The sequence below is a fragment of the Notechis scutatus genome, chromosome 5 (genome assembly GCF_049901735.1).
Source record: "Notechis scutatus isolate UNSWTSFEM ecotype Mainland chromosome 5, rNotScu1.2, whole genome shotgun sequence".
Taxonomy (NCBI): Eukaryota; Metazoa; Chordata; class Lepidosauria; order Squamata; family Elapidae; genus Notechis; species Notechis scutatus.
In genome coordinates this window covers 33,385,522-33,411,221 of record NC_142013.1, presented here as the reverse complement: position 1 = coordinate 33,411,221, position 25,700 = coordinate 33,385,522, and positions in this window count along the sequence as shown.

Sequence of the window (25,700 nt, the reverse complement as noted above, 5' to 3'; positions counted from 1 at the left end):
AATTTTAGGAAAATACATGTCTACATTAAATAGTTACAGACAGCTGCTATATTTGTGCCTCTGTGATTTGAAATACCTTTGTGGAATCAAATCTGATGCTGGATATTAAATGTAATACAATGAAAATAGTTATTATGCAGGATACACCCATTTTGTTCTGGAGTCAGACACTTTAGGAAGCATAGCATTTCCAAGAGTAGCCTTTGGATCAGAAAAGTTTGCATGGATCCAGATTAAAGGGAAAAAAGAATATATCCACCTTACAGAATGTTAATAAGACAGCATGCATATTGTACAAGGTATTCATGTTAATTTTATTTGTTTAATAATTCATGTACTAAAACTGCAAAGTAAATACAGAATGAAACCATAATTGAAACAATATTTAATCAATTATGTGTGAAAAAGATGATATGAATAAAGAAATATTATTTTTTACATTCTGTTAAGATCTTGGGATTTAAGAGCTGACCAGCAGTAATCAGCCAAATGTGGCTGATGAAATGAAGGTGATTCAGCATAGCATGAGTATTTCCCTTTAAGACTGGGGATGGGTTCATCCCTTTAAGAGGCATTTATATAAAGGCAGCCATTAAAGGGCATGTTCTCTTTCCTGTGTCCAGTATTCATTGCAGAGTTCTCCATTTGTAGAGTTAAGAAGAAAGTTTGCCTACCATATATATTTTGCCTACCATATATATTTCTGTATATAACTGTTGTATATAAACTATTGTTAAATGTCTAAGTCTCTGTGTCCTGTGTTTTAATCCTGGGTTGTCTCATAATATTAGTCATGTTGCAAATGCTCTGACATGTTCATATTGGAATTATGTCAGGAAAAATGTCAGATTTCATCATACACTTAAAAGATAATATAGGATATTACATTTCTCCCAAATTTTAGAGGGCAGAACATTGCAGAATATAGATGCCACTATAAAAACCAAGACCAAGCCAAGTCCAAAAACTAAGATTAACACTAGACAACAATAAGAAGCAAACAATATTCCATTCAAACAAGCTATCAATAAGCAACAGCCCAATCAAGGAAACACCATGTCCACTCCCACCAACACTGATAGAGCAAGCCACTAGTATATAAATTGAAAGCAGGCCCTACTCCCTTAATAACACTGGTGATCTTATCTAGTTTGGTTATTAAATATCTGCAAAAACAACTAAAATCAGAGAGTACCAAGGATCTCCCAATTTTCAAATTCTATTCCATCCAAATATCAGTGTTTAAAAAGTTTTATTTTACTCTGGTGAAGCAAGTTCTATTAATTTTCAATAAGACAATTTAATGTTATTGTTACTATCTTCAAAATACTTTAATGCTTGTCCATGATTCAAAAAGTATAATACACAGAAGTCTAGGGTTTCATAAAACTGCTGCATTATTTTCCAGGTTTACATGCTAGCCATGGGGAAGATTTCCACTATAGTTGCACAAAATTTAAAACAGTGCTTCGCCATAGGATTTGTTTCCTTAAGATGCCTTTTTTCACCAAACATTATATGTTATTATTTGCAGCACCAAAAGCCGTCATTCTCACCCTCTGAAGCTTTATAACCATACTAGCACTGCCCCCTGGGTATCTTCAACCTTTTGTTGCTGAAGGTCCTTTTAAGTTGGCAAGGAATCCATCTCTACAGATCATATTGTTCCCTAGAAATTATTGTATAAATATCCCCAAGGTATTTCCTCTGTAGCAATTGGAACAGTCATTTACTTGCTAAGTTAACTTGCTCAGCTAACAAAGTTGTATGAAAACTCCATGATTTTGTAAGCTCAAGTTTTGGATCTGCAAGATTCTGGTATATGGAAGAGGCTACTTTCAGGATATAATTAATGCCAATATAAGAAAAAAGAAACATTGTGCAAACATTATAATACAAAATTCAGATCTTATTGGAGAATGTTCTTCAGTGCTTGTTTTTGCAAAGAAAAACATGAAAAGTGATGTAGAGCATATATTGGTGAAGGATTTTACAATTGCTATCTCTTGGGCAGTGGTCAAGAGAACAGATTTCTTGACATTTGCTGTCAACCAGGGCTGGCATCTTCAGAGGCCAGTGGTCAGTGGTCTGAGATGCAGCTGAGTAAGGAATATCTGGGCTCCTGTCTTATAGCCAAATCTCATTAATCTTTCTTGATTGGCATTTAGCTGATCTGATTTCTGATTCAGTCAGCTTGTTGGGGACTGCCTCCGATTGGTTTGCTGTCTGTGCCCAATCCTGATAGGTTGATTGGGTGGTGTTGATTTGTGATTGGTCTCTTGTTCCATTTGGATATTTTTGGAGCATTGATTTTTTAAATTGGTTCTGAATTTGTGCTGAGTTATGGTGTGTTATGCAGAACAGTTAAGTCCCAATTAGATTCTTGGCCAATTGTGCAACCTTGTACAAATTTATGATTTGTTCGTTTTGGGGAAATGATTCCTGCTTCGTCCTACTTTTGGAGATCTTGGTGTGGTTCAGGGCACATAATCAGACTTTGTTAGCCTTCAGAGTTTCTTCTTTTATTGTTGAAGCTATTGAAATGTTTCTGGATTTTGATAGCCTTTCTGTCCTCTACTATGAACGTGTTCCTTTACTGATGATTTTTTGGACTGTCTTAGTTTGCAGTGTCTCTCATAATCATTGTTTTTCTAATAATTGCATTTGGTCAGTGGCTTCCTGTATGTAGGAGAGAAATATTTCTGTATTGAGGATGGTTTGTCCATAGACATATTACTTATTACTATTCTCCTGCTTTGGTTGTAATGCTCACCTGATTTCTCTTATAGCGTATGCATTGATTTGTTGGGCCTGATTAATATGCCTTATTTCTCATACTGTTTCTCAGGTTTGCAGATGCCTCTGGCATAGCTACTTGGTATTTTGATCATCCTTTTCTTCTGGCCAGGATGACGATTGGAATCTTTGTATAGATAGTGATCCCCAGGGGTGGGTTTAGAATACTGTACGACTTAGCTTTAAGTTCTCATTTTTGATAAAATTAGGATATTAAAAAGGGAAATTTTAATCCTTGTCCTCTTCTGAATTTTAGATGGACCTCATTCAAATGTTCTGGGAACTTTAGAAATTGTAGGAATAGTAAAGACAAACTGGGGAAATTTCTAGAATGCCTGATTCAGTTGGACATAATCAGTGATGCAACATACCTATAACTATTGCATCTCTCATATGAATTCAGAACAATCTGGTAAATTACTTACATTATTATTGTATTTAGATTACATCCCATTTAAGATCAATTGCTCAAAAATGTCTTTAAAAGATACAGTTTACTCAGTAAAGAAGTTGCTGTGTAATCTTATATATTATTCTATCTACGTTTATGCTTGCTGTAGGAAGAGTGGAAACAGAAATCTGCTGCCTTGGAAACAAATAACTTTTCCCATTAATAATAAAATCATGTTTGGATATGTTTTCTATCATGCCCTTCAGATTGTGAGTGCTTTTTATCCCCTGTGTCTGGAGAATTAGTTGGAAAGCAATATTTGACTATTAGACAAAGAGGAGTAACTCTTATTTAATATCCTAGAAACAACAATGGGACTTCAGAACTGAAATCTACTTATGTAATGTCTGGAAAACGACTTTATTGCAGAAACATTTTTTTAAATTGACCAAATTACTTGACTTCTTACCCCTTTCAACAGAAGCATGATACTAATGTTGACAAGCAATATTCCAGACATGAATGGTACGGTGATCAAGAGTGATCACAAAGGTGGCAGTAATAAGAGACAGGGACAAAAAAGTAAAACAAAACAAAAAACAAAAATCAAGATTGAGGATGCAATCATGTGATATGTGGATCCCTGTGGCCAAAGCATAGAATAAGTTAGAATGGAAAATACATTTATACTTTATAATGAAATAGAAAATATACAAATTAAATATAATTACCCTTCTCCCTGTACTTAATTTTCTTTTTTATCCACCTTAAAAGTTGAAATCAGGAAAGAATGTGTGAAGTTAGCTTTAGACTTTGGCTTCAAAAAAAATAAAATTAGGAAAGCCATTTTAGCTTTGTAGCCACTGTAATAGTTATTGCTTTTTATTTGACAAGGCTGAAAAGAGGCAATGCCTATCTCTACAGAGCTATCTGTTTTTATATTGATTAAATTACCTCATATATAATCAATATAAATTATACATTAGCAATAGCACAATATTCACTAACATTTGGATATTTCCCTTCAAAGAAAATGTACAATTCGTTAGCAACCTTAACAGAACATTTTCTATTGTATTACAGATTTGCCTTGATATTCCAAGTAATTAAACACTGAGTTATTTATTAATATTTGCATAGCTAACATCTCTGATGGCTTTAGGATACAAAGTGAGGTTACCTCAATAGTGCAGAAGTCTGAAGTTTTATATAAAGTTGCTGAGCTGTGGAGATGTTAGCATTTGTTCATTTCCTTTGAGAATCTGTGTTGGCATAGTTTAAAATCTCCTTGCCAGAAGAAAAACAACCTAGAAAATGTATAACTATTCAGATTATAAAATATTTCCCATTTCATACATTTTAATAGATTAGGTCAAGTACTAAAATCTGGACCTTCTTCAATACTTATTGAAAAAAAGCATCCATACAGGATGTTCCTAATCTAGTTATAGATCTGATTTAAATTCAGGAAGGAAAAACCAATCACAGAATTAGTCATGCATCTCTTCTGCCATGTTTCTGTATTAATCTTTTTAAAAGTCTTCATAAAACTCTGCCATTAATAGGTAAGTGTGGGTTAAATTAAATCAAAGTTTAAATTAAATAAAACGTGTGTATAAGTAGTATCTGCAATCGAGGAAGAGCACTCTTCAAAGATTGAATTGATTTTTGGAACACTGGAAAATTCTAAAAAATTAGAAATTAGTCTCCTCCTCCTCCTCCTCCTCCTCCTCCTCCTCCTCCTCCTCTTCTACTCTGCTGTTACTGTGTTTCTGGAATGCAGACCCTTCTTCCTGTGAATCCAGATTACATTAAACCACAAAGGCTAGTGAAGGTGGAAAAAGAGAGAGAGAAAGAGAAAATAATTTTATTTGCAAAATGTTACTGCTTCTGAGTACTTTGTTATCAAGAAAAAGTATATATTTGTACTTTAAATCCTCAAATATTTCTTTAACATTTACTGTTTTATCTTAACAGTTATCATAATTGTTCCAGTTATATAATACTCCCAATAACGTATGTATATAATTTTTGAAAATGTTCATTTGGTTGTGGCTAATCATTTTTGCTTGCTTCTTATCAGGAAAAGTGGAGGCCAAAAAAAAAAAAAAAAAAATGATGCTAGAATGAATATTTCTGGCTTCCAGCATTGGAACAAATGATGCTCTCTACAACAGTAACATACATGAAGACTTTTGTTTTCTCACCTTCAAAATAATAATAGTATTCTGAATACTTGCTTCAAAAGTAACCTGCTTGAAATTCTGATTGGCCACATATATAATATATATGTATATAGCCAATAAGAATTTCAAGCAGGTTACTTATATTTTATATCTGAGGTGCTCTGTTTTCAGATTTCAGGAAGCCTATAATTTGCTGCTTGTATTTGGCTCAATGGCTTGTATTTCTTTCACAGAAGCTACAAAGAACAAAGTTCTTTTCCTTTGGGATTCCATGTCTCTTGCTTTTTCAGAGGCTTTGTGTAGCTTGAACCTTAATGATTGTTGATTGTAATATCCTCCAAACTGGAATTTGTGTCACAGTCAGACTATGCTTCGGTGGAAATTCAATAGTATGAATAAGGTCAAGACAGTCTGGTACAAATTGTACTAAACTGAAACCTCCTGGAGAAAGTTTCTATGTATCTTTTTGGAACAAACTTTCAATGCAAATTAGAAAGAAGTAAACTGAGGACTGGCTTTTTTCTGTCCTTCAATGGCCTCATGCCTTTAACTTATATGTAACTGTCCCATATTGTAATATAAATCTTACTTGCTTTATTCTTTATCCCAGGATATTGATCCTGCGCCAAAATCTATAAAAGAATTAATTTTTCATTTTTTTTTGATGAACAGCATGGGAGGCCATGGATGAGTTTTGATATCTCCTTCCCAATCAGTACATTGCATGGAAAAAGTCCATGCAGTCCAATGCATCCATGTATTTTAATGGGTAATCCACATTTGTCTTAAAATTGTAAATATATATTTGAATTTAACACTTTATACAATTATGAGGTCTGCAATATGCAGCCTTTGCAAAAAGTACAAGCTTTCACAATTCTGATTAAGAATGAATGTCAACATCAAAGAGATGGGGAGAGGGTGCATTTGCATTGGTGGTGATACAGATCCATTCATACATGGTAGATGTTATGCAATAAAGTATCCATGGAAGGCGCAGAGAAGCAGAGGACATTGGAGGAGGTGAAGTTGACCAAACACCAAGTACCAGAAGCCTGGGAAGTTTGCAGCACAAGATGACTTAGGTGAGAAAATGGATGATGCATAATGTTTGTTTATCAATCACATTTATGTACCACCCATCTCCCTCAAAGAGAAACTCTGAGTGGTATACAATAAAATGTTAAAATATAAAACAGTATATATAAAAGTTTTTTAAAAATAGAATCAGACAAGAAATTAAAATTAGTTAAAAGGCGAAGGGAGTGCTTTTAGGGAACTAACCAGCTCCATGGCTGTGTACTACTCTGGGCTCTCCATGCAGAGATATATCTGAACCCCATTTCAGAATGGCATAATGTTGAATACTGAAGTAATTAATGTAGTAGGAATATCACTGGTTGGGCACGATATTCAGAATGATGATGAACAGGTGTGAATGGCAAGTGGAGAAGGTTATTGTGTAGCCAGAGTTTGAATAATCCTGAACTGGGACAGTATTAAGATGTATGTGTTTCTTGCTGAAATGTATCTTGACTGTCCAGAGACATGAAAGCATGATCCATTGATATCTCTGCTAGATGTCTTCATATGACTGGCTATACTGCTGAAGTGGCACAAGCTGAATTGGCAGAGGTGATATTATGATGGGTTGCTTTGGTCGAATGTGACTAAGCTGATGCTTATCAAGCAATATTTTGAAATATTTTAGGATTTCAGCAGAAGGAAATATGAAGATGAAGATGAACAGTTTCTAGCACAGGTGTACTAACGGCTTGCTAATTCTCGTATAATAGTTTATGTGGACCTGTACATTTCTCTGGGCTAATTATGTTTTTCATCCTTGTACAATATTATAAATTAAAAGAGACCCACAAAAAGAATGCTCAATTCATTTCACTGGTTCTTGTTAGCCTGGGCACATTTTATCACCTTTCTCCTAATGTAAGATAGCACATTCTTAGCAGAAAACATATTTGCAGAATATTATGCATCCATACTCCATATGTTAATGGATGAACCACATTTGCCTTAAAACTGGACTGTGGGTATTAACATTTTAGAATTTTGAAATAAGATGGAAGAAACCAGACTCCATATAAACATTATTGTTTCATGCCAGCACAGATGTGGACATGATTTAATGGCCAATAAGAACAGAAGGAAAAATAAAAAGTTATTGGACCGTGGAAGCCACATAAAGGAGAAAGAGTGATGCAGAACAGATTTACTTCTTAAATGTCACAATATTTTGAAGTCCAGTCTAGCAATTTAGCTATATGATTCTAAGCATGACAGAAATGATTTTTTTCTGATGTATTTATGCCTTCCTCATACATATTGTGCCTTCTGATTAGAGATAGGAAAAAAAGAAGTGACAAACAAAAGCATATTTCAGATCAGGAATCATTAGGAAAAGAACTGAAACTAGCAATATAGTGCTCTATACAAATCTATGTTGCAAGTAGATCTCAAATATATATTGCAGAAGAGCAACAACAAATTTATTATATACCTAAGTCCAGATATATTGTAGAACTCAAAATGATGCCAAACATGACAATCAACATAATCAAGGAATTCATACAACTCCAATATGAGGATAAGTTACAATATTTAGCACTCTAAATGCTAAATAGGAATCCTTCTGAAAAAAGTTATTAATGGGAAACAAGAAATATAAAATAAATTTTACATAGGCATTTTCAGGGAGCAGGTGCAAGACAGAATCACAAAAGAAATTCTGCCCCTTTTCTACTTGTTTCATAATGTATACATATACGTAGTATAAGGGAGCAGAGATCATGTTTTAACATCATGATATGAATTTCATCATTTTGATGAAAATTTAGTTTGATGCAGCTACAACTGTACTCAGTATGCTGATAATGAGATTTTTTCTCTTGCTTTTCAAAGTATTAAAATTTATCATGAAACAGGATTGTGGAAGACTTGGGACAGATAAAAATAATTGGATATTTTTACAATGTATAGTTAAGCTAAAGAATTTATAGCCACAACATATTGATAATTACCAACTAGTACAATTTAAAAGGGAATTAGACATATGCATGCACCATGAAACTCAATAGCTACTAATGATTATGTATCTGTATTACTCCAGTAACACAGGCAGTAAGTTTCTTGATGCTAATTGCTAAGGAAAATAAATTTAATGGTACTGTCATTTATTTTGCTTGTGGACCTCTTCAAGGTATCCAATTAATTACTGTAGGAACAAAATGTTGGACAAAATGTTTACCTGATTCAACATGGATCTTATATGGTTTTTCTATGTCTCTGTTCTTATACATGCCAGAATATATCCAAAATCGCAGAATTGTTCAAGAATACAATAGTTCTAAAGACACAGGTACACATATACCATATGCCTGGATGACTTTGGATGAACTAAAAACTAAGCAAATTTGGGCCTAATTAATGCTTACTCTTTGAGAAATCCAGACTGGACTAAAGTAAAAAGTTAAAAAAAAATCCAGAATACAGCAATGGACTGAACTAACATTGCAAAGAAAGCTAGGATTCCTGCTTGGTTTGAGGACTTTACTTTTAATTGACTGAAGATGCATTGTTGATTTAAGGCTTTATATTGGATAAAGAATGATCCTTCTTGTGTAGCTTCATCTCTTAGTCTCTTTGTGTATTAAGTTGAGAGGACTAAAAAGGAGAGACATTCATGTTGGCTTAAATGTGATATTATCTCTCTTCCTATAATGTACTCTTAAGTCAGTAATTCATCTCCTGATGACCCCACAGTTGAACTATTGCAACTTGCTTCAGGTAGGATAATGCAATCTGGAGATAACTCAGAAGCTTCATTGTCATTGTTAGCCATTCAGACATGTCCTTGGCTACTCTCTTTCAGATCTGCCTTGGTAATCCCAGTGTCACCCTTTATAGTGACCAGCCAACGGTTACTAGATGTCCCCTTCTCCTTTTTCTGCTGATCACTTCCAACATGAATGGCCTTTTAAGTAAATCCACTTGCATGATATGGTCAGAGTATGATAGCTTTTGTTTGGTGATCTTGGCTTCAAGTGATATTTTTGGTGAGATTTGGTCGCATATATTTTTCCTTGTGATTTTTGCTGTCCATGGGATGCATACTAGCCATCTTCAGCACCATAATTCTAATGTCTCCATCCTTCTTCTTTTTTACAATCCAAGTTTTTTAACCATAATTAGCAACTGGAAGAATTATTTTGTTGACTAATCTGTACTTGGTTGATATAATGATATCTTTTCTCTTCCAGGTATACTTTATGCTGGACACTGCCACTCTTCTAAGTGATCTCAGAGCTAATGTCACCACATTGATCAAATTTAGAGCTCAGGAAGATGAATTGCTTTATTGTTTCAATTGTCTCATCATCAATCTGCACTCTGACCTGTATGTTGTTGTCTGCAGTTATCATTATTTTTGTTTTCTTGTCAGAAGCTTCATTTAGAAGCTTGTAGAAACTGTGGTGGCTAGACTGTTGATGGAACTACACCATTGAACTATAATGTAAATGTTAAGGTCACCGCATTTGCTGACAGCAGGCTTCAGGACCCAATTAAAAGTGCTGGTCTGTGACAGGGTAGCACTTACACCAGGAAATGGGATAGATTTGAATATGTCCATCTGGTCTGTTTTTTATTGAGGTCTTCTTGAGCATCTTCTTTCTTTCAGAACCATAGAATAGCAATAACACTTAGACTTATATACCACTTCATAGTGCTCCACAGCCCTCTCTAAGTGGTTTACAGAGTCAGCATATTTTCCCCAACAGTCCTCATTTTGCTGACCTCAGAAGAATGGAAGGCTAAATCAACCTTGAGCCAGGTGAGACCCGAACTGCCAAACTGCTGGCAACCAGTGATCACAGAGATAGCCTGCAGTACTGCTCTATTTCCTTCCTGGATAGACAGATCGATTGCTTTCAACTTAAAAGCTGCATCATATGCTTTCCTTCATGTACTTTCCATGATGAGGGTGTGAATTTTTTTTTGCATTCGTGCGTGTCATGCTGCTTACGTCGAGTGCGCCAAAAACTACTGGTAGTGTCGTCTTCTTTGCATTGCCCTTTTGCGTCTGTCACATTTTTGTGCCCTCTGATGGCAGTTAGCGAAGAAAAATCTATAGATAAGCCACATTGTTGTACAAGCCACAGGGTTCAAAGTGTGGGAAAAAAGTAGCGGCTTATAGTCCGGTAAATACGGTATTTCCTGCTCTATACTAGAATGAATAATTCCAAACAGAGGAGAATCAATCTAAGTAAACAATGGAATTCAAGAATAATTTCAAAACAGAATTGCTAAAATGTACTTAGCTGAATTAAGCATACAAAGTTGTATTGCCTGTTTTTTTTAAATAATATGAGCAATCTATCACACAGGAAAAAAAGTAGCGACTGAAGAAGGATCAGCAGAAGAAAATAAACTAACACTTATTTACAAAAAGTAAATACTTTTTTTTAAATGTCCCATGCATCTTGGAAACATTGCAATTCATATTAATTTTGCCAAATGTTAAGAGAAGGTTATTTTTATTATAATTGTGATGTTACCAACTGAAGAATGTACTGTAGTTGTGAGGAAGCCTGAGAAATAAGGCATTTTGGTGTTTTTCTTAAAGAATATTCCTAATCATTTAAACATTTGGAAAATAAAATGAAAGAACAGTTAAATGCAGATTCCAGCAAAAAGGCCTTTTTCCAAAAAGCAGACAAATGCAACTTGAAACAGTGTAAAATAAAAGAACATGACTTAGAAAAAATGAGATTAGTTTGAGAAGTGCTCACATTTTGCAAAAAGCAGAAACTGAAGGTATGACCCAGAAACAGGAAAAGCAGCAGAGAAAGGAAAGAGGGACAGCATAAGTAGTTATGTATGAACACTGTCCTAGGCATCACTGGTAGAGTCTGCTCTAGCCTGATTTTGAAGGGAAATATCACCACAATATTTATAAGAATACACCCACACCCACACACACATATATATTTGTTTTCTTAAGTTTTCACAGCTATTTATATATATGGTATTCAGCTTTGTTCAGGTATTTTCCCACGTCATTATAGTTTAAAAGCACAGCTATAATGACGTGGGAAAATACCTGAACAAAGCTGAATCTCAGGGACTTGCATAGCTCAGTGAATCTATGAGCAGGGCCACCCAAGATGGGCAAGTCATAACAAAGAGCTCTGACAAAATGTGATCCACTGGACAAGAAAATGGCAACCCACTCCATTATCTTTTCCATGAAAAACCCATGGAGAGTACCAAAAGGCAAAAAGAATGATGCTGGAAGATGAGCCCCTCAGGTTGGAAGGTCTAGTACTAATAGTGCCAGAAAGAATGAAGTGGCTGGATCAAAGCCAAAAGGACACTCAGGTTGGATGTATTTGGTGGTGAAAGGAACGTCCAATGCTGTAAAGATCTATTCTCCATAGGAATCTGGAAAGTAAGATCCATGAATCAAGGCAAGTTGGACATGGTCAAACAAGAAATGACAAAAACTACTGGTAGTGTCGTCTTCTTTGCATTGCCCTTTTGCGTCTGTCACATTTTTGTGCCCTCTGATGGCAGTTAGCGAAGAAAAATCTATAGATAAGCCACATTGTTGTACAAGCCACAGGGTTCAAAGTGTGGGAAAAAAGTAGCGGCTTATAGTCCAGTAAATACGGTATTTCCTGCTCTATACTAGAATGAATAATTCCAAACAGAGGAGAATCAATCTAAGTAAACAATGGAATTCAAGAATAATTTCAAAACAGAATTGCTAAAATGTACTTAGCTGAATTAAGCATACAAAGTTGTATTGCCTGTTTTTTTTAAATAATATGAGCAATCTATCACACAGGAAAAAAAGTAGCGACTGAAGAAGGATCAGCAGAAGAAAATAAACTAACACCTAAGTAAATACTTTTTTTTAAATGTCCCATGCATCTTGGAAACATTGCAATTCATATTAATTTTGCCAAATGTTAAGAGAAGGTTATTTTTATTATAATTGTGATGTTACCAACTGAAGAATGTACTGTAGTTGTGAGGAAGCCTGAGAAATAAGGCATTTTGGTGTTTTTCTTAAAGAATATTCCTAAGCATTTAAACATTTGGAAAATAAAATGAAAGAACAGTTAAATGCAGATTCCAGCAAAAAAGGCCTTTTTCCAAAAAGCAGACAAATGCAACTTGAAACAGTGTAAAATAAAAGAACATGACTTAGAAAAAATGAGATTAGTTTGAGAAGTGCTCACATTTTGCAAAAAGCAGAAACTGAAGGTATGACCCAGAAACAGGAAAAGCAGCAGAGAAAGGAAAGAGGGACAGCATAAGTAGTTATGTATGAACACTGTCCTAGGCATCACTGGTAGAGTCTGCTCTAGCCTGATTTTGAAGGGAAATATCACCACAATATTTATAAGAATACACCCACACCCACACACACATATATATTTGTTTTCTTAAGTTTTCACAGCTATTTATATATATGGTATTCAGCTTTGTTCAGGTATTTTCCCACGTCATTATAGTTTAAAAGCACAGCTATAATGACGTGGGAAAATACCCAAACAAAGCTGAATCTCAGGGACTTGCATAGCTCAGTGAATCTATGAGCAGGGCCACCCAAGATGGGCAAGTCATAACAAAGAGCTCTGACAAAATGTGATCCACTGGACAAGAAAATGGCAACCCACTCCATTATCTTTTCCATGAAAAACCCATGGAGAGTACCAAAAGGCAAAAAGAATGATGCTGGAAGATGAGCCCCTCAGGTTGGAAGGTCTAGTACTAATAGTGCCAGAAAGAATGAAGTGGCTGGATCAAAGCCAAAAGGACACTCAGGTTGGATGTATTTGGTGGTGAAAGGAACGTCCAATGCTGTAAAGATCTATTCTCCATAGGAACCTGGAAAGTAAGATCCATGAATCAAGGCAAGTTGGACATGGTCAAACAAGAAATGACAAGACTGAACATTGACATTTTAGGAATGAGCAAACTAAAAGAGACAGGAATGGGTGAATTTAATTCAGATGACCATCAGGTATACTACTGTGGGCAAGAATCACTCAGAAGAAATGAAGTAGCCTTTATAGTCAATAAAAAAAAGTAGGAAAAGCAGTACTGGGAACAATCCCCAAAATGACAGAAAGATCTCAGTTCAAATCCAAGGCAAACCATTCAACATAACACTAGTACAAGTCTATGCCCCAACCACTGGTGCTAAAGAGGATAAAGTTGATCTACAATACCTTCTAGAATTTTTTTTAAACAGTTTATTAGTTTTTACAATTAAAAACAACCAACGATACATACACAAATAAACGAGAGAAAAAAAGAAGGAAGAAAAGAAAGAAAAAATTGAAAAGAAAGAAAAAAGAAAGAAAAAGAAGGAAGAAAAGTTAAAAGCATTCTAGAATTAACACCCAATGATGTCGTTATCATCATGGGGGATTGGAATGCTAAAGTAAGAAGCCAAAAGTTAACCGGAATAACAGGCAAATTTGGCCTTGGAGTACAAAATGAAGCAGGGCACAGGCTGGTAGAATTTTGTCAAGAGAATATGATGGTCATAGCAAACCCTCTTTTCCAACAATCCAAGAGATAACTCTACACATGGATATCACCAGACAGTTAACAAACAAATCAGATTGACTATGTGCTCTGCAGCCAAAGATGGAGAAGCTCTATACAATCAATAAAAACAAGACCAGGAGCTGACTGTGGTTCAGATCATGAGCTTCTCGTTGCAAAATTTAGGCTTAAATTGAAGAAAGTAAGGAAAAGCACTAGGCAGCTCAGGTATGAACTAAATAATATCCATAATAAATATACAGTAGAAGTGAAAAATAGATTTAAGGAATTAGATCTGATATACAGAGTGCCTAAAGAAGTATGGATAGCGGTTTGCAACATTGTACAAAACCATCTCAAAGAAAAAGAAATGCAGGAAAGCAAAATGGCTGTCTTACAAATAGCTGAGGAAAAAAAGCACATGAAAGACAAGGGAGAAAGATACACTCAATCGAATGCAGAGTTCCAGAGAATAGATAGAAGAGATAAGAATGCCTTTTTAAATTAACAGTGCAAAAAAATAGAAGAACACAATAGAGCAGGGAGGAGCAGAGAACTCTTAAAGAAGAGAACTAGAGCAGAGAACTCTGAAAGAAAATTAGAGATATGAAGGGAACATTTCATGCAAAGATGGGCATGATAAAGGACCAATATGGCAGGGACCTAACAGAGGCAGAAGATATTAAGAAGAGTTGGCAAAATTACAAAGAAGAATTATACAAAACCGAGCTTAATGTCCCTGATAACCACAATGGGGTGGTCACTGACCTCGAGCCAGACATCCTGGAATGTGAAGTCAAATGGGCCTTAGGAAGTCTGAGCAACAACAAAGTTAATGGACATGATGGTATTCCAGTTGAACTATTCAAAATCTTAAAAGATGATGCAGTAAAAGTGCTACACTCAATTTGCAAGCAAATTTGGAAAACTCAACAATGGCCACAGGATTGGACAACGTCAGTTTTACATTCCAATTCCAAAGAAGGGCAATGTCAAAGAATGTTCAAACTACCACACCATTGCACTCATTTCACATACTAGAAAAGTTGTGATCAAAATCCTGCAAGCTAGGCTCCAGCAGTATGTGGATCGAGAACTATGAGAAGTCCAGGATGAATTTCAAAGAGGCAGAGGAACTAGAAATGGATCATGGAGAAAGCTATGGAGTTTCAGAAAAACATTTACTTCTGCTTCATTGACTATGTTAAAGCCTTTGATTGTGTGGATCACAAGAAATTGTGGGAAGTTCTTAAAGAGATGGGAGTACAAGACCATCTTATTTGTCTCTTGAGAAACCTATATGTGGGTGAAGAAGCAACAGTGAGAACTGATTGGTTCAAAATTGAGAAAGGAGTTCGGCACGGCTGTATACCATCATCCTGCCTATTTAACTTATATGCAGGCCACACCATGAGAAAGGCGGGGCTAGATGAATCACATGTTGGAATTGTTGAGAGAAATATCAACAACCTCAGATATTCAGATGATACCACTCTAATGGCAGAAAGAGAAGAGGAACTAAAGAGCCTCTTGATGCTGGTGAGGAGGAGAATACAAAACTTGGCTTGAAATTCAACATTAAGAAAATTAAGATCATGGCATGTGGTCCTCTCAATTCCTGGCAAATAGATTGGGGGAAAATGGAGGTAGTGACAGATTTTATTTTCCTGGGCTCCAAGATCACAGCAGATGGGGACTATAGCCAATAAATTAAAAGATGCTTGCTCCTGGGGAGCAAAGTTATGTCAAATCTAGACAGCATACTAAAAAGCAGACACATCACCCTGTTAACAAAAGTGCATATAGTCAAGGCTATAGTTTTCCCAGTTGCAATGTATGTTTGTGAAAGTTGGACCATAATGAAGGCTGAGCACCAAATAATTGAGGCCTTTGAACTATGGTGCTGGAGAAGACTCCTGCTAGTCCCTTGGACTGCAAGGTGATCAAACTTGTCATTCCTAGAGGAGATCAAACTTGACTGCTCTTTAGAAGGCCAGATCCTGAAGATGAAACTCAAATACTTTGGCCACCTAATGAGAAAGAAGAACTCACTGGAGAAGACCCTAATGCTGGGAACAATTGAGGGCAATGGTAGAAGACAGGAAGGCCTGGAGGAACATTGTCCATGGGGTTGCGATGGGTCATATATCTATATCTATATACTGTCCGTATATAGGAATATACTGTCCATATATTTTTCTATGGTGGTTTTAGAGTTGCCATATAGACATACATATACTGAATTGGGCCTAGATGACATATATTTTTCTAGCCAAGTATATTACCTGCTAGGCCCCACATTATTAGATCTTATTCTGAGTGCATCCCCTCATTGGAATGGAGGAAGGCTGTCCATTGTAAATCTAAAAATGTCCCCCTCTCCTCTCTCCTCCTCTCTGAATATTGCAAAATATTTTGTTCATATCTGCCCACGGTATTTATGCTTTGTAACTTTAACCTTAATGCCTTAATATGATGTGAGAATTAGCTTTAACTATTTTAATCTCTGATACTTAGTGGCTTAATTGTTTTAATGCACTGTTTTATTGTGAGTTATATGTGTGTTCTAGCCACTTTCATTTTCTATTGTTATATAGACTTCGGGCACAAAGAATCAGGAACACACATTAAGTTTCAATTAAGGTGATTTATTGTTCATACCTATACACAAGAATATAGTTAACTAATGGTCAGTGCTAAATTAGCATTAGATAAGAGTTAATGGAATTCAAAAGGGGCTGAACCTGGACTGCTTGTGGGAATATACCAACTTCATGCTAATTCCTCTCTTGACTTCATCTCCAGGCTCTATCTCTCCTTCTCCTACAATAGTGTGACAAACCCTTTTAAAAATAAATAAATAAATCATAAACTTTGAAAACTTATTGATGAATAAAGGTCATAGATATTTTCAATTGAAATAAAAATGGAACTACTCAACTCAAACTTTGAAAGCAAAAACTAGGCTAAGAGGGGGGTAAGAAAGGGATATCGTGGCTATTATGGTGGGCAAATCCAGGGGTGGGATTCTACTGGTTCTGACTGGTTCTATAGAACCTCTTGTTAACTTTCTAAGCATGACGGGGAACCCGTTGTTAGAAGAAATCTCCTTTTGTTTTTTTCCACCCTTATTACGTTCTTGGCAATATGCCTAGACTTACTGTCTCCAAAGGAGGTTTTTTTTCTTTCCTGGTACTTTCTTAAAGGGTTGTTTTATGCTTTTAACATGGCTGTTGGGAGGAAATACTCTCCTGTTGGAGTTAGCACTTAAGAAATAATTGAATAATGAAGCAGAGCTGCAGAAAGAAGCTTTAATGATAAGGAACCAAGATGAGTGACATTCAGCAAGGCTTCTTGGCTAGCTAGAAAGATTGACATTCAAACATGAGTTTTGGTCTAAAACTTGTTTTTGGTGAAATTTAATTCTGTCCTTGGTGATGTTTAATCCTGTGTTTATTGATGGGATAATTTTCCCTATTCAGCTTTATTTGGAAGGAAAGGGGTTAATCTCTGTTCCTGAAAAGAAACTGGGTTGAGAAAACTGGCTAGCTCCTGTGTCTATTTGTTCTGGTAATTGGTTTAACAAACAACAGCTGCAGTTGTGATTTAATTATTTGTATTGTGTTTGATTTTTTTCCTGTCTCATTGTTTCTTTTTCTATCTGGAGAGGAGGTCTTCCTTCGCTGCTTTAGTGGTATCTGGCACTGTCCTTTTGGGGTGTCGAAGAGGCAGGATGCAAGCTTGGCACTAATTTCCTTAGGATATCTTGTGTGGTGAATGAGACCAGCTGGTATTTTAAATGGTGCAAATGGACCTAAGAATTGCTTTTCCTGGATGTACTCTTTCTGGGGAGCTTAAATGACCTCTCTGCTAAAGGGTTTCATTTTATAAGCAAGTGTTGGCTGCGGATAGTTATCATTGCATTTTAACTATTTTAATTCCTCAAGGTTCTCTGGTACCCTGCCTGATTTGTAACTCTGACTTGCAGGTATTTTTAATCTAATGATTGGTATTTAGGGCAGCTTTTTGCAAGCAAAGAAGCTTTTTGTATTTTTGTACAGGTAGTCCTTGATTTACAACAGTTTATTTAGTGATCATTCAAAGTTACAATGGCACTGAAAAAAATGACATAACCGTTTCTCACACTTACTACTGTTGCAGCATCCCCACAGTCATGAGAGGCCAGGCGAGGAAAAGCGCTCCTTGACGTGAATGATGTCAAGTTGGCCATGCCTACCCATTCACATGACCACCAAGCCACACCCACCAACTAAGCCATGCCCACAGAACCAGTTGTTAAAAAATTGAATTCTACCCCTGGGAGAATCTCTCTGCTTGGAAGACTCAAGGGGCTACTTGGGGAGGGGGTTGGACTAGATGACCTACAAGGTCCCTCCAGTAATCTTTATCTGAAAGGATACACACACCCAAAACCTGAAGAAAGAAAATTTAGTAAAAACATTTATACCTATTCAGTGTTTAATTAAAGTCCAGGGGCTATTCAAATTATTTCTGCTGAATACTTAATCCATTTTTGTGAAAATTTGACAACTAAAATGTTTCTTTTGGATCTCCTACATGGAATGCCCTTGGGATAATTCATCTGATGTTTTTCCATTATATTACAAATAGGACTGAATGTACAGGAATGCTGCAGGCTTACTCTACTCCTCCTTCATATTAGTTTAAACTTTAGGGCAACCATAAATATGTGGCAAGTATTTGGATGACTGCTAGCTGGCAACAATGTTAGAATTTTCTACATCAGTTGCTGCAATCCCATGAATGTTCATAATTTGCAGCTATCAATAATTTTATTCTGTCTTTCCATGGAGAATAGAAATTTTGTAAAAAGTGGTAAAATTAATTGGAACTGCTATAAGGACAATAAAAACTTGATTTCATATTAGGATTCTGTTCCTAAGCAGACCTCCAAGCTTTGATCCTTGAAGTTTTGAGAATTGATATATGAATTATAGCTCTCAAGTTAAATTTATTTTTTCTATCTCTAATCTTTATACTTTTCTATGAAAAATGCTCAGCATGAATTGATAAACTTATCAGTGAAAAATATTTATATGATAATAGGCTGTATGTTAACAGCAGATGTGGGGTGGGGAAGAGAGAGAGATTCCTTATTTTAGCAAATAGTTATGTTATCCCAAGTTAAAAGGTTTAACCTAATCTCAACATTAAGCAGTGAGGTATTCAATGTAATCTATGCATGTGATAATCAAAGTCTGTATCTTTAAGAATATTTCAGCACTTAAAGAAAATTATGTGTAAATCAGTGGCTGAGACAGTGATCCTGTTGAAGAAAATCCCAAACTACCTACATTCTGTAATTAAATTATACCGCTAAGGTTCCATGAGCCTACTTAAGTGTTATCCTTTACATTAGCTTGAAAGCATTGCAACTAACAACAACAAAATCCACAATGGCCTGGGGAAATTTAGTGCCACATTTGGTTTCATACTATTCACAGTAGTTGAAATCTTACACTGATCTGAGAGCTCTTAATAAGTCCTCGGTGAAAATAAAATTTCTGCAGTTTCCCTTTTACTAAGACATCCCCATCAGTAAACTTATTAAGTATCTGGCAGAATAATGTTGATTTATATTCAAGGCACTAAGAAACCTTTTTATTACATTTATCATAAAAAAAGGTGCCTCACGAGTGGAAACATGCTGCAAAAATAACAAGAAGGTAGTGCCAACAGTATAAGGAGATTTTGCTGTTTGGATAGTGGGAACTTTATCAAAAAATATTTCAAAGTACTAATAGTAAAATGAAATAATAGTATTCCAATTCATGACTGATTTAAATATTGGCTGGACTAGAAGACCTCCTAGGTTCCTTCCTGCTCCATTTTGATTGGTTGATTTTATTCCACATATATCCAAGTAATGCCACTCAAATTCCTGTTATCCTGATCATTTAAGAGAAGCAGGCATGTTATTTAAAAGACTTAAAATATATGTCTCCCTGGGGTCATTTTCAGTTTTATGGGAAGACTCTAATCTAGAACAAATGTTGAATTGTCCAATGCCCAAGGCTTTTTAGAAAGACTCTTCAAGTATTAATTCAGCACTGAAAGTATCAAGGCTGGCATAGCACTACCCTTTGCAACTGGAAATGGAACATTTGTTTAGAACTTACACTGTAATATCTCAATAATCATCTTCACCCTGATTCAAATCATTAAATAAATTGAATAGTATCACATATTTTTCAAACATATCCCAACCCCAATAATTTGATGAATCTATTCAATTCTGAGATCAAAGCAGATGCTTTTGAATCAGATTTCTATATAGACACCATATCTTTTTCATATCCCTATTGGAAATTTGAATATTCAAGGTTGGATGTATATAGTTGGACATAAATATATTCCACGCACAGCATTCATGCACCACACAATATAATCTAGCTAATGAATTCCCAGTTGTCTTTAAGATTCCATGGACCCAAGAAGCAAGCAAATAATAGTAAGGAGTACATGGTAGAGTTAATAATACTTTCTGTATTCTTTAGACATGGGTTCTTTCCTTTATATATCCTTTTAAAAGTTTTTTGATTACATATTAGGAGAATGTTTTCTAATCATCTGACCAAAAGCTTATTATAAAAATAGCTAGAACATTGCCTAGGTAGCTGCTTGATTTGTTTGTGCAGACTGTCATTACTTAAATATAAAAAGCAATATTTATTTTGTGTATTTAGAATCTGGTATATTTTGTTATTCAACGCTACAGTCAAAATTCTTAGCTCTTTGTAACTCATTTTCAATCATTTTAACTCAACTTTCCTGAAATGTAAGTTCATTCAAATAATAACAATATCAAGTTTATTAAAAAAAAAGAGAGAGCACAAGAACCCCAACTAACATAATTCTCATTAAGAATAAACAAGCTTTGAAGAAATATAAAAACTGAAACATTGACAATTTTATTGTAGATTTCACAATGTTTTGAAACAGGATAAATCTGTATCTTCTCTGCAGTATGCAAGCTGCAAATGTAATTCATAATACCCATTTCACAAAAATAGGCAGTTTCTTTGAATATTCTGGGCATATCTAATTGAGTGGCCATTTGGCGCATCTCAATTTAATAAGATGAAATGAACAAGATTTATATCCACACGTTTTTCCTTTCCTTTTTATTTATTTGAATGTTACTTATAACCAAAAAGCTTTCTACAATAGTAGCCCTTAAAAGTATGTATCTTACCATAATCAGGTGAAATCTTTTTTTTTTTTTTTTTTGATATTGGTTAAAAATCCTGCAGACAATGTGATCTCAGACATTACCTTGTTCATTTTATTGTATTTTTTTTTAAATGCAACTTCAAATATATTTATTTTAAAAATGCTTCCAGGTTCAATACAGATGATATCAGTGTTCTTGGAAAAGAAGGCTGGTGGGTGGTTGCAACTCCATACTTTTGAAATTACAGTATCTTGAACATAAAAGGAACAAATGTAAATTAGTTAACTACAAAATCATTGAAGAGAAAGGATATAGAAGAGATTTTGCCTTTTAATAAATGTCTATGGAGATTCTCAGTCATCCAGAACATAGTTGTCTCAAAAGTACTTTTTCAAGAGGCAGCTGGACTTTCTGTTATTTAGATACAGATAGATACAGATAATCAGAGTTGGAAGGGACCTTGTAGGTCATTAGTCCAAACCCCCGCCCAAGCAGGAGACCCTACACCATTTCTGACAAATGGCAGTCCAATCTCTTCTTGAAAGTCTCAAGTGATGGCGCTCCCACAACTTCCGAGGGCAAGCTGTTCCATTGGTTGATTGTTCTCACTGTCAGAAAGTTTCTCCTTATTTCCAGGTTAAATCTCTCCTTGTTCAGTTTCCATCCATTATTCCTTGTCTGGCCTACAGGAGCTTTAGAAAATAGCTTGACCCCTTCCTCCCTGTGGCAGCCCCTCAAATATTGGAAGACCGCTATCATGTCTCCCCTGGTCCTTCTCTTTACTAGATTAGCCAAGCCCAGTTCCTGCAACCATTCATTGTATGTTTTAGCCTCCAGTCCCCTCATCATCCTGGTTGCTGTTCTCTGTACTTTTTCTAGAGCCTCAACATCTTTTTTATAATGTGGTGAACAAAACTGGATGCAGTAGTGTAGGTGTGGTCCTACTAAGGCTTTATATAGTACATCCCTTGATCTTGACTGTATCCCTCTGTTAATACAACTTAGGATTGCATTAGCTTTTTTGGCGGCTGCTGCACACTGCTGGCTCATATTTAGCTGGTTGTCCACTAAGACTCCAAGATCCCTCTCACAGTTACTGCTATTGAGCCTGGTTTCACCCAGTCTATATGTGTACTTTTGGTTTTTCTTGCCTAAGTGTAGGACTTTACTTTTCTCTACATTGAATGTCATTTTGTTAGATATGGCCCAGTGTTCTAGTCTGTCAAGATCCATCTGGATCTTGAGCCTATCTTCTTGGGTGTTAACTATTCCTGTCTGCAAATTTGGTAAGTTCCCCTTCTATTCCCTCATCTATGTCATTAATGAAGATATTGAAGAGTACTGGGCCTAAGACGGAACCTTGTGGCACCCCACTGCTTACTTCCCTCCATGTAGACTTAGACCCATTAAGGACTACTCGTTGAGTATGGTTTGCCAGCCAGTTGTGAATCCATCTAGTGGTGGTGCTATCTATTCCACTTTTTTCTAGGTTACTAAGAAGTAGGTTGTGGTCTACTTTATCGAATGCCTTGCTGAAATCTAAATATATTATGTCCACAGTATTTTGCTGGTCTACTAATTTAGTCACTGTGTTGAAGAATAAAATAAGATTGGTTTGGCATGATCTGTTTTTAACAAACCCGTGCTGACTGCTAGTTATTACTTTACTTGTTTCTAGATGTTGGCAGATCTGGTTTGTTATTATCTTTTCCAGTATCTTCCCGGGTATTGATGATTGGTCTATAGTTTCCTGGGTCTGTTTTTTTTTCTTCCTTTTTTGAAGATGGGAACCACATCAGCTCTTTTCCAGTCCTCTGGTAGTTCCCCGGTGCTCCAGGATTTTTGAAAGATATGGTGCAGTGGTTCTGAGATGACCTCTGCCAGCTCCTTTAAAACTCTGGGATGTAATCCATCAGGCCCTGGTGATTTGTTTTCATCAAGATCAGACAGGTGTTCTCTTACTATTTTTTTTGCTTATTTTAACTTTTATTTCTGGTGTGTCTTTTACAGTTATGTTTTTGGTGGGTTGAGCTATAGTTTCTTTTTGCGTGAAGACAGATGCAAAGAATGAGTTAAGCAGTTCTGCTTTCTCTCTGTTGCCTGTTACTTCCTTGCCATCTTCTCTCTTCAGTGGACCAACTGTTTCCTTGATTTTTTTCTTGTTATTTATATGTTGGAAGAAACTTTTTTTATTATCTCTGACTTTTGTTGCAAGTCTTTGTTCGTTCTGAGCCTTTGCTATCCTGACTTTGTCTTTGCAGATTCTGGCTATCTGCTGATATTCTGCCTTAGTTGTATGTCCTTCTTTCCATTTTTTGTACTTGTCCTTTTTTTCTTTCAATTTGCCAGAGAGATCTTTGTGTAGCCATGCTGGTTTCTTCTTGGATTTCTTGTTTTTCTTTCTCAGTGGTATTGTGCTGGTCTGGGCTTCTATGATAATACTTTTTAGAGCTTCCCAAGATTCTTGAGTTGTTTTCCCCTTTAGGATTTTTATTCATGGAATCTTTTGCAAGTTCTCTCTGAGTTTATTGAAATCAGCTCTTTTAAAATCCAAGACTCTGGTGTCATTATGTTCTGTTGCTTGTGTTTGTGTTATGTTGATTTCTAGTATGACATGGTCACTCTCACCCAAGGTTCTTGCAGTTTCAACTCCCTCTATCACTTCTTCTCTGTTTGTAAGAATTAAGTCCAGTATGGCTGTCCCTCTAGTTTCACCCTCTACCTTTTGGACAACAAAGTTGTCAGCTAGGTTGGTTAGGAACTTATTTGATTTCTCACTTGGTGCAGAATTAGTTTTCCAATTGATATCAGGATAATTGAAGTCTCCCATTACTATTGTTGTGTGTTTCCTGCATATGTTTGTTAGTTGGCTGGCAAAAAGGACATCTATTTTTTCTGCTTGATTGGGTGGTCTATAATATACACCTATGGCCATGTCATTCTTTTTTTCTTTTATATTGACCCATATGCATTCTAGGAGGTTTTCTTTGAAGACATATAGCTTCTCATCCAAGAAACTTCTTCAGCTCTGACTGGATGGTGGGGAATGGGGGGGATTTATACTCCTTGCAGACAGTTGGTTATTCACATTCTTTTAGCGAGTCATTAAGACCACCTGGAGGTTTATCTGTGTCATCAGCATCGCATAAGTAGTGCAAATGAGTGTGGAGCCTTCTTGAACTGTTGAAAGGACTATGTTGTAGACTGGAGATAGAAGATGTCATGTCCTTCCCCCTCTGTTGAGAGAGGACTGTTCAATTTTGACACAAATGGTCTCTTTGGCCCCTCTTTCAAACCAGTGGTCCTCTCTGTCCAAAATGTGGATTTTGCTGTCTTCAAAAGAGTGGCCTTTGTCTTTTAAATGCAGATGGAACGCTGAATCTAGTCCTGATGGGTTTGTTCTCCTAAGTTATGTCATGCATTTATGAAGTGGTTGTTTTGTTTCTCCAATGTACAGATCTGCACATGGCTCACTGCCTTGTACTGCATATACCACATTGCTCAGTTTGTGCCTGGGTGTTTTATTCTTGGGATGAACAAGCTTCTGACTTAGTGTCCTATAAAATGATGCAATGACTTATACTGAATTATAACTCATAATGGATTGTTAAACAAATCTGTTTTATCAGCCTTATGACCTGAAAAGTCAACAAAATTTAATTTCAATCTAAGACTGAAAAAAGAATAGAAATCCAGTTGGTGAATACATTTCAAATCTTTTTCTCTATATAGTAATGTAGCTAGGTTTAAAATGTCTAAGGATATATTATATTAAGAGCTATTTAAAGTTCGAGTAAGATGGTAGCTATATAAATGTTATAAAAGAAGGAAGGAATAAAGGAAGGAAGGAAGGAAATATATGACATGTCCACTATTGCCACATGATATATTTTGAAGAGAAAGCCATGTGATTAATGAATAGCATTTGTTACAAACTCAGTCAAAATTAATTGGAGAAAGGAATTCGTCTTTGTTTGATATAAATCCTGGACACTAATTATTGCTCAAAGGGAGGGAAAAAAAACCCTTAGCAACAATATTTCAGCCTAGGGTAGCTCAAATATATCTCAAATATAATTACTTTATTTGTTGAAATAAATAATAATAGTTTATTAATTGCCCTGAAAATAATCACAGAACAAGTTGTAGGTGTATGTGTGTGTTTTAAAGGTGCACATCTGCTAGGTAGGAGGTTTTCTGCAATTGCAAGGCTTAACAGCCCACACATATGTTACTTTGTTTTTAACACTTTTTACCAAGCATAATTACTGACTTATATAGAAGTTTGGTTTAGTGTAGGGGAGGGGGAAAGGAAGGGCCATTAAAATGTAGTTTTTGCACTCTGAGGCTCATGCCACTACTGCATGTAGATATGCACTGATAAATCTCACTTTCTTTAAGATTCAACAGTCACTGAGCCCAAGTTCTCAGTAAGTTACATTTTTTCCTGAGATGCCTTTCTAGATTCACTAGCTAGCCTTCATACCCCTTCTCTAAGTGAACAGATTTCAATTTTATGTTTCTTTCTGCAAGT